At 41.8% G+C, this 12757-nt stretch overlaps 1 protein-coding gene across 1 annotated transcript in view; it reads right to left on the bottom strand.

The window, feature by feature from the left end:
- The window catches only part of WDR72 (WD repeat domain 72), a 216777-nt gene that overhangs the window by 135702 nt on the left and 68318 nt on the right, over positions 1 to 12757 (bottom strand). The gene's annotated exons all lie outside the window — the stretch shown is intronic.

The following is a 12757-nucleotide window of genomic DNA, read 5'->3' as shown; positions in this document are numbered from 1 at the left end:
TCAGCCTAAACTGCCTCCCTGCCTTTGGCTATTCCTCTGATTTCATGCATGACCTTCCTGTCCTCATACACCTGTTTCATCTCACCAGAGGCTCCTCTGGAGTTAACAAGCCACACCTGCATTAGACCAATGTCATCAAAATCATCTCACAACCTATGAATCTACCATCTGGCTAGAAAGACAGGGGAAATTTATTTAGCACCTTTTTTAAAAAAAATACTATTTCTATCACTCTAGCACCAAAAAGACCATACCTGGCCAGGCATCATTGTGCCTAATATTATACATACAGCATAAGACAGACTCTGTTCCAAGGTCTTAAAGACTTCACAGTTTAGCAGTAGCAACATGATTTGGATCCAAGGTGTTGCAAACATAGTACAATGTGCCCTAAAATATGCGCGATGTCCACGTGTGTACAGCACTTGGCTACCTACTGAAGGAAGCTGGTTTAGTAATAACCCGTCACATCTGCATTGGAGAGCTTAATCAGGTGGCTGAAGGGAGCATTGCTGACATAACTGACTTACTCGCCCACAACATACTGTGATTAATGGGAAAATGCTGCCAGCAGGTTCCTCCATGAATATCCTTCAGTCAATGGAAGAGCAATGGAGAGCTACACTACAAGCTGCAATACAGCACAATGGTTTTTATATAGGGTAGGTAAATAACAAACAAATAAGCATTACACTAGGCCTCAGTAGAAAATCTAGATCTACTCAGCAGAGCAAAACTGGAAAGGCTCAGCACCAATGACAACTCAGGAGTCTTGGCATACACCCACTTGCAACAGTCCTCAGAAGACTGCCCACTAGTGGAGGATAGCCAGAATGCAGTGCACTCTATTTGTATCTCTCCTGTTCCATAAACTAGATGTAGAAGGTGAAAGTGGCGCACAGCTAGCTTTGCCAGCTCTGCACTCCAGCAGGGGAGGGTTGTGGACAGTTTCTGCTCCCTTGGCACCACCTAGAGAATGCAAAGGGAGCAAAGCAGGAAAGATACACTGTCTCTTAAGTTTGAACCTGATTAAGCCTTTATTCACCATTATGAGCTATTTTGGGTTGCTCATATTTTCAACAGATGCCAGTATGTTTTGTTTGTTTAACATATACTAGTCAGGTTTTTTTCTCCAGATGGATTCAAGCTTTAGTATAAAACATATAGAAATATCAGATTCAGTCTGCAACTTTCCATCTTCAGTCTTTATCATGTGTGTTGTATTTCACCTCTACAACAGTTTGACATTCTGGGCTGAACTGCTTTCTTAAAGAATGACTATCCATAGCAGAAAAAATGAAATTGTTTAATGTTGCATTGCACCTTCACAGGAGTCTAGTGCTCTGGGCCCAAGAAGTTATCTTGTACTGGTTCAATAATGCAAAGCTGTGTTCACTCCCTCCCTGCAGGTTTTTTCTTCTCTACAAAGAAACCCAGCTCTTAAAACACACACTCTTACCAAGCATGACAAAAATCAAGACCTCACCCCACATGGTTTCTGACCTGACTATTAATATTGAAGGTCAAACCACTACCCTTGAAGAACAGAATGGCTAAATCACTAGAGCCTTTTTTCAAATATGAAGAACTCCCTTCAGGGGAGATGTAAGCCTTTCAACCCTCAATTAACTCCTCCTAGTGATGCAACAGGACACTTAACAGTATTTGAGCATAGCTTATCAGCTGTTAATTACTTATTTGGTATGCTACAAAAGATAGTAAAGTTCCATGTGATAGGATGTAGAAATATCATAGTTTTGGATCCGGACATTAAAATTCATAGGGGATATAGATGTATGTTTCATCTTTCCATGGGAGGAAGCAGATACTTACACAAATTTTGCTGAGGCAGTAATGGAAATTATTTGAAAACTTCATCTTTCACATTAAAATAAGCCTTTCAAATAGGTGCTGCACATAATGTGGTCACTAATATTATACTGTCTTTGGGATCCTCAAATAGATGACTGAGGGGAAGAGAGTATGACTGTGTGAAAGAAAAACTGATTTTTAAAATTTTCAATCTGGGGTAGCTAAACTAAAATTTAAAATGTGGATACATTTTACACAAACAACAGAATGGTTTAGAAAAAAAGTAGTTGCTATATCTCATTTTATCTATTTGAAAAGAATACATGATCACAACTATTAATGTATTTTCTTTATAACAAAACATGACACTAAAGAGTTACTTTATTAAAAGTTTATATCTTGGCTTATTATCCAAAAATCTTTATCAGAATTCACTAAAACAACTGGATACCCATTTCAATCAAGTAACATCTATCATGGAACTTTGCTACTTGGCACTTTTGAAGATTTATCATTTATCATCAGTTACAGATGAAGTTCATTGCCTTGTTCACATGAACTGCATAGAGATCGACCTGGTGCCCCTTCCTAACAAAACCATTTCACAGTTACTGCATCTTACTCCAGCAAATATATAAATTGACTTGTATTTCTAACCAGGGGCATGGGACCCTAGAGGTATCCAACTTAGTTAACTAGAAAAAATATTTTTAATGAACTTTATACAAACTATATGAATTATAAATAGATATTTTGCCTCCAAATGTGTTTTATTGCTGCATATGAAGTAGACAAAAAAAGAACATTTTGCCATTTTATATTACATTATATATATATATAGTTCTATAAAAAAAAGCTACCAGATACATTAAGCAACTCACAACTGAGCTTTACAAAAGCCCAGACCTTTAGGCTATACAGAATGCATTTTAAAAAAGGCAGTGACCACTATGACCTTGACCCAAGCTACACCATAGCCCACAGCATTTAAAAAGCAACTGCAGGATTTATCAGCTAGGCCATACTCACCCACTCAAATCTAATTCTGACCAATGACCTGAAGAGAAACAGAAAGAAAGAGGGAGAAAAAGGGAGGAAAAATGAAAAAAAGGTAGAGAGAAAGACCAAGGGACACTGTAAATCATTAAAATTTGCAAGGACAAACGGAACACAGTGATGAAATTATGATTGCCTTTGACAATTACTTAGGCATAGAAATACAGTCAATTAATAAGTGGGTTTACCTTGATATCCTGAGAATTTCATACACTTCTGAGAGTTTCATTAATATCTCCCAAATTATTTCTTCATGGGCACTGGATAAAGCCTTAAACTTAGTTTTATGAGAAGTTTATTTGTTACCTTCTCTCTAAATCTAGATACACTGTCAATCAAGTTAAATGGGCGTGGCTTTATAAAAAGCTTCATCGCCATTTTTATTAGTCATAGGTTTGGTCAGGGTAATAACACTATTATTCTTCAAAAAATATTTATGAGGACTGCTATAAAGAGGTGACTAGTGGATTAAAAAGAAATCGTTCTCTTGAAGTGTTATTCCACTGTCTTGTAGATGCCTTGCTAAAGAACAGGCTTCAACTCTGGGCACAAGAATGATGTGTCTTACATTTTATATATCACTAGTTTATCTCTTTCTGGTACTTGGGTCTAAACCACAAACACCAGAGAAAACTCCTAATCTGATACCCACTGAAGTCAACACTAGTCTTTCAGGGTATGTCTACACTACCCCGCTAGTTCGAACTAGCGGGGTAATGTAGGCATACCGTACTTGCAAATGAAGCCTGGGATTTGACTTTCCCGGGCTTCATTTGCATAAGCGGGGCTCCGCCATTTTTAAATCCCTGCTTGTTCGAATCCTGTGCCACGCGGCTACACGGAGCACGAACTAGGTAGTTCCAACTAGGCTTCCTAGTTCGAACTACCGTTACTCCTCGTGGAATGAGGAGTAACGGTAGTTTGAACTAGGAAGCCTAGTTCGAACTACCTAGTTCGTGCCGCGTGTAGCCGCGCGGCACAGGGTTCGAACAAGCGGGGATTTAAAAATGGCGGAGCCCCGCTTATGCAAATGAAGCCCGGGAAATTCAAATCCCGGGCTTCATTTGCAAGTGCGGTATGCCTACATTACCCTCCTAGTTCGAACGAGGAGGGTAGTGTAGACATACCCCCATTGACTTCAGTGGGCAGTGAATAAGGCATTGGGAGTCAATGGGAGGAAGCATCCTGCCAAAGTCAATCCTTCCTGTCTGCCGGAGTTGCCTGTCTGATGGATTTGTAATTGGCTTAAGCCACATCTTGCAGAGGGAACATGGTGCCACCAGAGGCAGGGAGTGCATTCTGCTTCTTGGTGCAAAGATTCTTCTGTGTACTCACCCTCTCTCCAATGGTGTTGGGCTTTACAGTAGAACAACTATATTAGAGATCCTGGATGGCATGAGGTTGCCATCTCAACTGTGCTTGACAACATACTCAGGCCTACAGTTTAGCACCACAGGGATTTTCCCCACACTGCAAACTGGTTTGACAGCTGAGTTTTTTTTCACCCTCACTCAAATAAAGCTTGTATTAACTAGCCAGCTAGAGAGCACATTTTATTGATTATACCCTGCTCCCCATTATTTTAAGGTTTTCTTACATACTTTCTTTTACATCTGCTTGAAATTCCATCCCACAGGAAAATCCAGTATTGCAAAATGCATTTCCATCCTGAACTGCAACCAAAAGCCCCCATCCCCCTTTTTTCCCACAAAATGGCAAGTTACAAAGAGTTTCTATTTGGAAATGTCAAACTGTTTTATTTTCTCATTTCTGAACATAACAAAATGTTCCTGCATTCCTAAGTTGAAATATTTTGATGTTTCAGCAACCCCAAATGTTTAATTTGGATTAACCCAAAACAAAACATTTTGTTTGTTTTTTCTTCTGTAAAAAAAAAATCAATATATTGGTAAAAGTCATATTTCTAATTATTAAAGCCCAGGTATCTCCAACACCAGCTACTAGAGAGCAAAACTGTCCAATGTAAACACCTCATTAAACAATGTACAACACTGGCTCCAGACAGACTGGGACCTTGGAGGCCTGTGACTCTTAGGATTTAGACTGAAACCCAAATACCACAATTAGTCCTTTCCTGGGGCTATGAAAAACTGAGCACTATTAAGGGCCTTTAATCTCTGCATGATCAGAAAAGGTGCTCATGGCCTGCCACTTGCTGCCTTCCATGCCCGGTGGCTCCCACCCTTGTCTTCTGGTTGGGATAAGGTATAGCCTCAGCACTACATCTCTTAGGGTATGTCTACACTAGCTTGTTAGTTTGAGCTAGGTAGAGTAATTAGGGCAAGCGGAGTTGCAAATGAAGCCCGGGATATTTAAATCCCGGGCTTCATTTGCATGATCCCGGGTGCCGTCGTTTTTAAATCCCCCTTAGTACAAACTAAGGGGATTTAAAAATGGCGGCGACCGGGAACATGCAAATGAAGCCCAGGATATTTAAATCCCGGGCTTCATTTGCAACTCCGCTTGCCCTAATTACCCTCCCTAGCTCGAACTAACGAGCTAGTGTAGACGTACCCTTATTATCAGGACTCCTGATCCATGACATTGCAACTGATAAATGGAAACTAGAGCACGTTAGGAATTTTCCATCAATGGAGAAACTGAATTTGATGATGTGCAAGCAGGGATTCTTACTAGGGTGTGCCTCCTGGGGGAGGGGAAATTTGGGATTATTCCCTGCCATTGATGGAGGTAATCCTCTCTCTGCACATCCTTACCAGAGGTAATGTACAAATATTTTGGAAAAGCATTTCTCCCTTATAGTGAACTAAACAGTGTCATAAAACCTATTTCTAACCAGTAAACAAGATCCAGAGAAGGACACTTTCTTGTTTCACTACAGGCCTGCAACCCGATTCCCTCTTTTTGTAGCCCTGGAATTTTGTAACTAATAAGTCAGTTAGTTATAATGAATATATATTATAACAAAAGATTCCGATTAAACTTAAATACAAGATGCAGGCCTCAGACAGGCCAGGCAGCTTTGTTAAAACGTAGCTCCATCTCTGTTGGCATGTTCTGATGCTAAAGCAAAGGGATAGAATATTGTAATACATAGTGATGTTAATATTAGGCAAGGCCTTGTAATAGATAGAAAGAAGTTTAAAGACTTTGTAACTTTGTTAAAGTGACTAGAAGTACCCTTTGTTCCATGCTGCAATTCTGTAAATGTATTGTTTGTGTGAAAGAGAGAGAACGTTTTACGAGAGATAAGTGTGAAGGCCACTGCATGCTCAAAGGGTCAAAGGAGAGGCTGGAGACTCAGAAGCACCAAATAATTATCAACTAAGTGAAAGCACACTGAAGACGCAGACTACCGGGGCAAATTGACGAACCCTGAAGTTAGTGGCAAGCACCCCTTGATAGGGAACTGGTAACAATTTTCACCAGAAGACAACACCCAGGAGGGGTCATCAGCAGACTGATATCAGGTGACTGCAAATACAACCTCCAGATAAACATGTCACAGAAAAACCGATTGAGATGCTGACTGACTAATTAAGGCCTGACAAGGCCAAATGATAGACTTGCATGGAAGGAAAATCCTATAAAGAATGGGGTGTCTTGTATGGTTCTTCAGATTCTTGTCCTGCCAAGAGGAGCATCAGTCTGGACTGACATGAGCTCAACTCCATCCTTGTACCCGACTTATCTGACCAAGAGGTTGGGCTGAGCAACAGGCTGGTAACTATTCCATCAGCAGTGTGTGTGTGTGTAAATGCATATACTACTTTGTTATATTATCAATAAATGTGGCATGTTGCCTTATCCCTCTGAAAAAGATCCCATGTGCTTCTTTTAAACATAACTTTTTTTTATTGTACAAGTTGTGTACTACCCAGTGTGACGTAGTAGGGGGGTACCTTGCTGGTTGCTACGCTGGGCAGTGGGTTGTGAGTTACCTCCACAGGCTACTGACTGTAGCATGGCCCAGCAGGGCAGGGGATGAGTCATTATGCAAAGAGGGTCTCTCAACCCATCTGACCAGCTACCCCCAGGGAGAGAAACAAAGGAAGGTGGAATGCCGCCTCTGGCTGGGGGGCAGGGCTGGAAGAGAGTTGGTTAGTTTCTGTCTGGTAAGCAGAGGAGAAGGAGCTAGGGAGGTGGCTGGGATTGTAGGGCCCAGCCACCCCCCATCTCAAGGGGGGGCACTGAGGCCTCTTAGCCCCAGTTCCTGTAACCAGATGACATCTGTGCTGTGCTGTATCCTGGAGAAACAATAAACTCCCTCTATTCTACTGGCTGGTGGAGTCTGTCCGTGTCATTACGGGGGTGCAGGAGACGGGAAAACCCCAACACGCCGTCACACCCAGTACTAATAAAACTATGAAGGGAATATTTGTCATGAACAAAATATAAACTTTTCCAGCAATATGTAGCTTAATATCAGTTTATTGTCTCAAGGCTTGGTTAGCAAAAAAAACAGGACAAATCAGAAGATTCCCCTACTCCTTCCCCTCTCACACACACACACCATATGCAGCCATGCCCCCGATCTCATACTTTGAGGAGACATTATTTTGTTAGAGATGCTTCTTAAAATAATGGCAACACAAAACTGCCTAAAAAAACCCATTAATATAACGTTTGAAAATATTCCAATTGCTTGCCTGCCAAAATGTTTAAAGTTTGAACCAAACTGACAATAGAAAATTTATGAAATAGAAAAGCATTTATATTATGTACTATATATTTGAGAGTGTTTGTGCATTTGTCCATTTGTATGTGAGTGTGTTTGTGCAAAAACTCCTCCTAAATGGTAAGAGCTAGGAATACCAAATTTGGTATGCAGCTTCCTATTATCATAACTTAAAAGCAAGGCCATGGTTTGGCTGTGCCAGGACAATGGGATGTGTCTGGAATGCAAGTGTTTCTCATAAAGAGCAAAGGGAAAAATTTGCTAGCAGGCACAGTTATATTGCAGAATGATCACAGTGGGTGGGTGCTCCAGTAAGAGAGTGGCTGGCTGGAGATGGGATGGATGTTGCTGGCAACCATCGACGAATCAGATGCCGCTGGCTGGCAGCACAGTCTCGACTGCCACAGTCAGCCCCAAGGAGCAGCCACTAGCTGGGCAACACAGCCCATGACACCTTGTCCAGTCCCGGAGAGCTGCTACCGACCAAGCCGTGCAGCCTCGGGTGCTGTGGCCTGCCTTGGGAAACTGCCTCTCTCCAGGCAGCACAGCTCTGCCATTGCAGACAGCCCAAGGGAGCCACTGCCAGCTGGGCAGTGCAGCTCTGATGCTTGACCAGTCCCAGGGAGCTGCCACCCAGGGAGTGTGAGCACCTGTATCACCCACATACTAACCCCCTTCCCTGACCACCTCCCCACCCTGAATCCTGAGTCCCACAGTCCCTACACTCCCAGCCCCTAGCCCTAAGCCCTCCAAATCCACCAGCCCCTGCCCTGATTCCTGCACCCCTCACACTTCCAGCCCCTTGCCCTGAGCCTCTCCTTAAGGACCCGATCAATACTGGGTCAATTTACTAGTCAGTCTGCCTGTGGGCCCATTTGTTGAAGAACTCCTCCTAAACAGTAAGAGCTAGAACCACCAAATTTGGTATGCAACTTACCCTAACATAAGGCAAGGTCAGGGTTTGGTTGTGCCAGGAAAAATGAGAAGTGCCAGGAATGGGACTGTTTCCCAGAACATGGAAAGGGAGTAGGCTGCTGTTCAGAGAGATGCGATACTGCAGAGTGTCCACTGGGGAGCAGTGAACACAGAGGAGAGCTGTACTGCAAAGTGACCACTGGGGGCAGCCACGCCACAGAGAGAGAGTGGTGTGCTGAGGCTAGCCATCTTGCCTGCCACAGAGCGATTAAGTAGCCCCTCTTCCCCAACTTCTCTTCCTCCAGTCCTTGGCTGCAGCACGGAGGGTGGGTGGAGAGGAGAGAGATGGCCACTGCTGGCTGGGGATAGGGGAAGAAAGCCCCGGCGGATGGCCCCCACAAACATCCTGGAACCCTCCTCACCCCCTAACTCTCACTTTAGTATATATTTTCAAATGTAGCGCTAACATTTGCATTTGTATATAATGTATAAGAAATATTTCACAGCATCCTTTTTTGGTCTATTTTATAACATGCTTTATATTTTGTTATGGTCATAGAAATATATTTTATTACTTTAAGTTGCCCAACATGCCTCTCTAAAAATAATTTTTAAAAACTGCCACCACAACAAAAAGATTGTTTGCCATTGCTTACAACTTCACCAATTTTTAATCACTAGACTGAAATTTTCCATGCCAGGTATCCACCTCAAACTGATCATTCCCAGTAATAGAGATGTAGCCGTGTTAGTCTGGTCTTGCTGAAACAAAAGAGAGGACTATGCAGCATTTTAAAGACTCACAAGATGGTATATTAGGTAAGCTTTCGTGGGCCAGACCCACTTCCTCAGATCAAATTGTGGAAGAAAATTGACATGACCAATTGATTGTATGCCTTTGGTATATATGGTCATGCCAATTTTCTTCCACAATTTGATCTGAGGAAGTGGGTCTGGCCCACGAAAGCTCATCACCTAATATACCATCTTGTTAGTCTTTAAAGTGCTGCATAGTCCTATCTTTTGTTTGACCACTCCTAGAAACTCAGCAAAAAAATGGGTCAGATTAGGGGAAAATACATGGTTTTGCTCATGTTAAAAATTTTTGTACAACTCTTTTATTGAGAAGTACTAGTGTCTCCAGGCTCTGGAGCACCAACTTGAACCTAGAATTGAATCCACAGAAATAATATTGGTGAAACCCACTGGCAATGTCCATGTCTCATTCTCCTTCAGGGGCTAGTCTACATAGAAGATAACAAGCTTATACTGCTATCTGTCACTCTGTTGTGCAAGTCACAGAGATCCGTACTGGGTATACGAATATTCTATTCCTGATTATGATGGAGGTAGGTCTGATTCCACATGACAGAATTTCTGGGTCTTTTTATTTTCTCTTTTCAGTATCTAGAAAATTATACACCAAAATGGATGTTAACAAAATGCTCAGATTGCAAAGTCAAGTATTCAAAGTGCAAGAATGCCAGAACTAAGGTTATCTACCTAAGAGATTTAAATTAAGGTAGTACATATTCATTATAATACATCGACAACAACCATTATTTTTTCAATAGAGCAGCATTCTGGGGATGAACCAGGATTGTTTACTGAAGGAAGCTTTTGTCTGTCCCTCTGAGGTGCTGCAGAATTTGCAAGATTTATAGTTAATGAGGCAAGGATCTTCAAGAGAAAAAAAGATGGTTAAGGCACTGGAATGCTGTTATGGCAAACTGGCTGCTATCCCTGCCTCTAGCACAAAGCTCCTATGTGATGCCTGGCCCTTCATTAAAACCCAGCTTTTCACAAGTTCCACTAGTTGAGTGTTTCTCACTTTATGAGCACCCAACATCAGCCCCCAGAGCTGTTCCCCACGTCAAAGAGCGGCTGTCCCAGAACACTAGGGCTTTAAGGACTGCAGCTCAGGGCTAAGGGGACCCCACTTAACCCAGGGTCCTGGGTTGTAGCCCCTAAAGCCCTTTTCTTAATTTGGCCCTGAGTTCAGTAGAACCCCGGCATTATAAACTGACTAGTCAATTACACACCTCATTTGGAACTAAACGTTTGTAATCAGACAGCAGCAAAGAGGGGGGAAAAAAAGTCCCACTTGAGAAATAATTAAGCAATTTGCAAAAGAAGGCAAAGACAATGGAGCAGTAAAAAGCAGATGTATTGTACATAAAGCTGCTGCATCTAACTTTGATGAGGCAATAAATCTGGGGTTTTCGCAAAAGAGATCAAAAGGTATTCCTATAAGCAGAGTGATGGTTACAGAAATGGCAAAATTAATCCAAGAAATGCATCCAGACAAAGAAAATCAGGACTGTTTTAGAACAAGCACATGTTGGTCAGTTAAAAAAGGGCAGTTGTGGTTACAAGAAGAATCTCTGAGAATGGACTTGAATGCCATTGGTGTATTTTAAAACAAACACTCTCAAATTACAGAATAAGACAAGGATCCTGTGAAAATAGTAGTGTGTTATCATGCAATTAAAAGTAACGTGAATACAGAGGGGGACTGAATTAGTTTCACATAGGCAGCTTTAATGATGGCACTGTCTCACTTCAGGTTCTTGAGTTTGCAATCTTACTGTTCTTTTAACATATTTTTTCCCCTGTGTAATTTTCTATTTACACTTTCCTGTACTTTGCTCGTATGTATTTTTCTGTGTTTTTCCCTTAACTATTTAATGTTGTATGGAAAAATACAATTACATCCTTTAGTATGATTGGGATTTTTTTAATTCCTTTAATTACTCTCTATGTAATTAAAATAAATGAATCAAAGATAAGGAACTGCAAACATATGAATCAAAGATAATAAAAATCAATTCATAAAGCTAACAAATATTTCACCTGACAACAATGCATATTATATTTCATGTGAAATATTACCTTTCATATTATAAACACATTTTTCCTGCATATTTTGTAGAAACAAAGTCTGGAAAAAAAGAAAAGACTGAGGCCAGGTGTACACTAGATTTGGAAGGTCAGCTTAACGTATACAATTACAGCTACCTGGAATACTAGCTGGAGTCGGCTTACCTTACACTGAACTTTGCGCCATCCCCTCCATGGGAGGCCAACAGGAGCAAATGCTCCTGTCAGCTTCTCTTATTCCTTGCAACTGTGAGGAGTACAGACACCACAGGAGCTGCCCTTAGCATTCAATTTATGGGTCTATACTAGACCTGCTAACTCAAACACCAGAACTTCGATCTCCGATGTGGCGAGTGAAGACATGGCCTGAGAGAGGGGAATAACAGTTTTCAAGTATCTAAAAGGTTGTTGCAAGGAGAAGGGAGAAAAAATATTCTCATCAATCTCTGATGATAGGATAAGAAGCAATGAATTTAAATAGCAGCAGGGGAAGTTTAGGTTAGAAATTTGTTCCTAATGTCCATCAGGGTAGATAAGCACTGGAATAAATAGCCTAGGAAGATTGTGGAATCTCTATCATTGTGGATTTTTAGAGCAGGTTAGACTATCAGGAATGGTCTAGATTGGAGGTGGCCAGTTATTTTTTGATGGAGGATCACTCCAAGAATTTGGTAAGTGGTCAAGGAATACATTCTTCCATGATATTAATGGTAGAGGTGAGGGGGCTGGGATGGAGGCTGGGCATGGAAGGGACTGGGAAGCAGGAGGGGACGTGAATGCAGGAGCAGGGGTGCAGAGAGTATGGGTTGTGACCTGGGGCAGGAGGGCAGGGGTTTGGGTTATGATCTATGGGGCAGAGAGTTGTGGTGCAGGGTCTGGGAGGGGCTATGGATTCAGGAGAGGATTCTGACATGGAGGAGGGGGTGCAGAACTGCAAGATGTGAGAGAGGCTTATGACTAGGGCAAGGATGCAGATGGGTGGTGCAGGGATTTAAGTTGTGATCTGGGATGCGGATTAGAATACAGAGTCTGGGAGATAGTATGGATGCATTGGGTTTGGGTTGTGTGGGGGGGAGTTGCAGTGGTGCCAGAGGGAGGCTCTGGCCAGGAGGGTATGTCTACATTGCAATTAAAAAGCCCTATCTGGCCCATGCCAGCCGACTGTGGTTTGCAGAGCTTAGGGTGTAGGGCTGTATAATTGTATTGTAGATTTCTGAGGGTTACAGGCCAGCCACAGGTTTTAATTGCAGTGTAGACATTCTTAATGGATTCAGATTGGTCCTGGACATCATCACATATTAACTAACTGAATCAGAAAATAATGGTCTCCACAGGAAAAAATGTAAATTGTGTTTATTACTGTAGTTCTTATATTGATATTTACCTCATTTTACAATCCCTCAAAGATACCAACTGCTCAGGAAACAATAAAGG

Source organism: Pelodiscus sinensis, chromosome 14, assembly GCF_052426305.1.
Source record: "Pelodiscus sinensis isolate ZL-2025 chromosome 14, ASM5242630v1, whole genome shotgun sequence".
NCBI classification, from domain to species: domain Eukaryota; kingdom Metazoa; phylum Chordata; order Testudines; family Trionychidae; genus Pelodiscus; species Pelodiscus sinensis.
The sequence above is the reverse complement of the archived record's forward strand: the minus strand, read 5'-3'. Positions and strand labels throughout refer to the sequence as shown.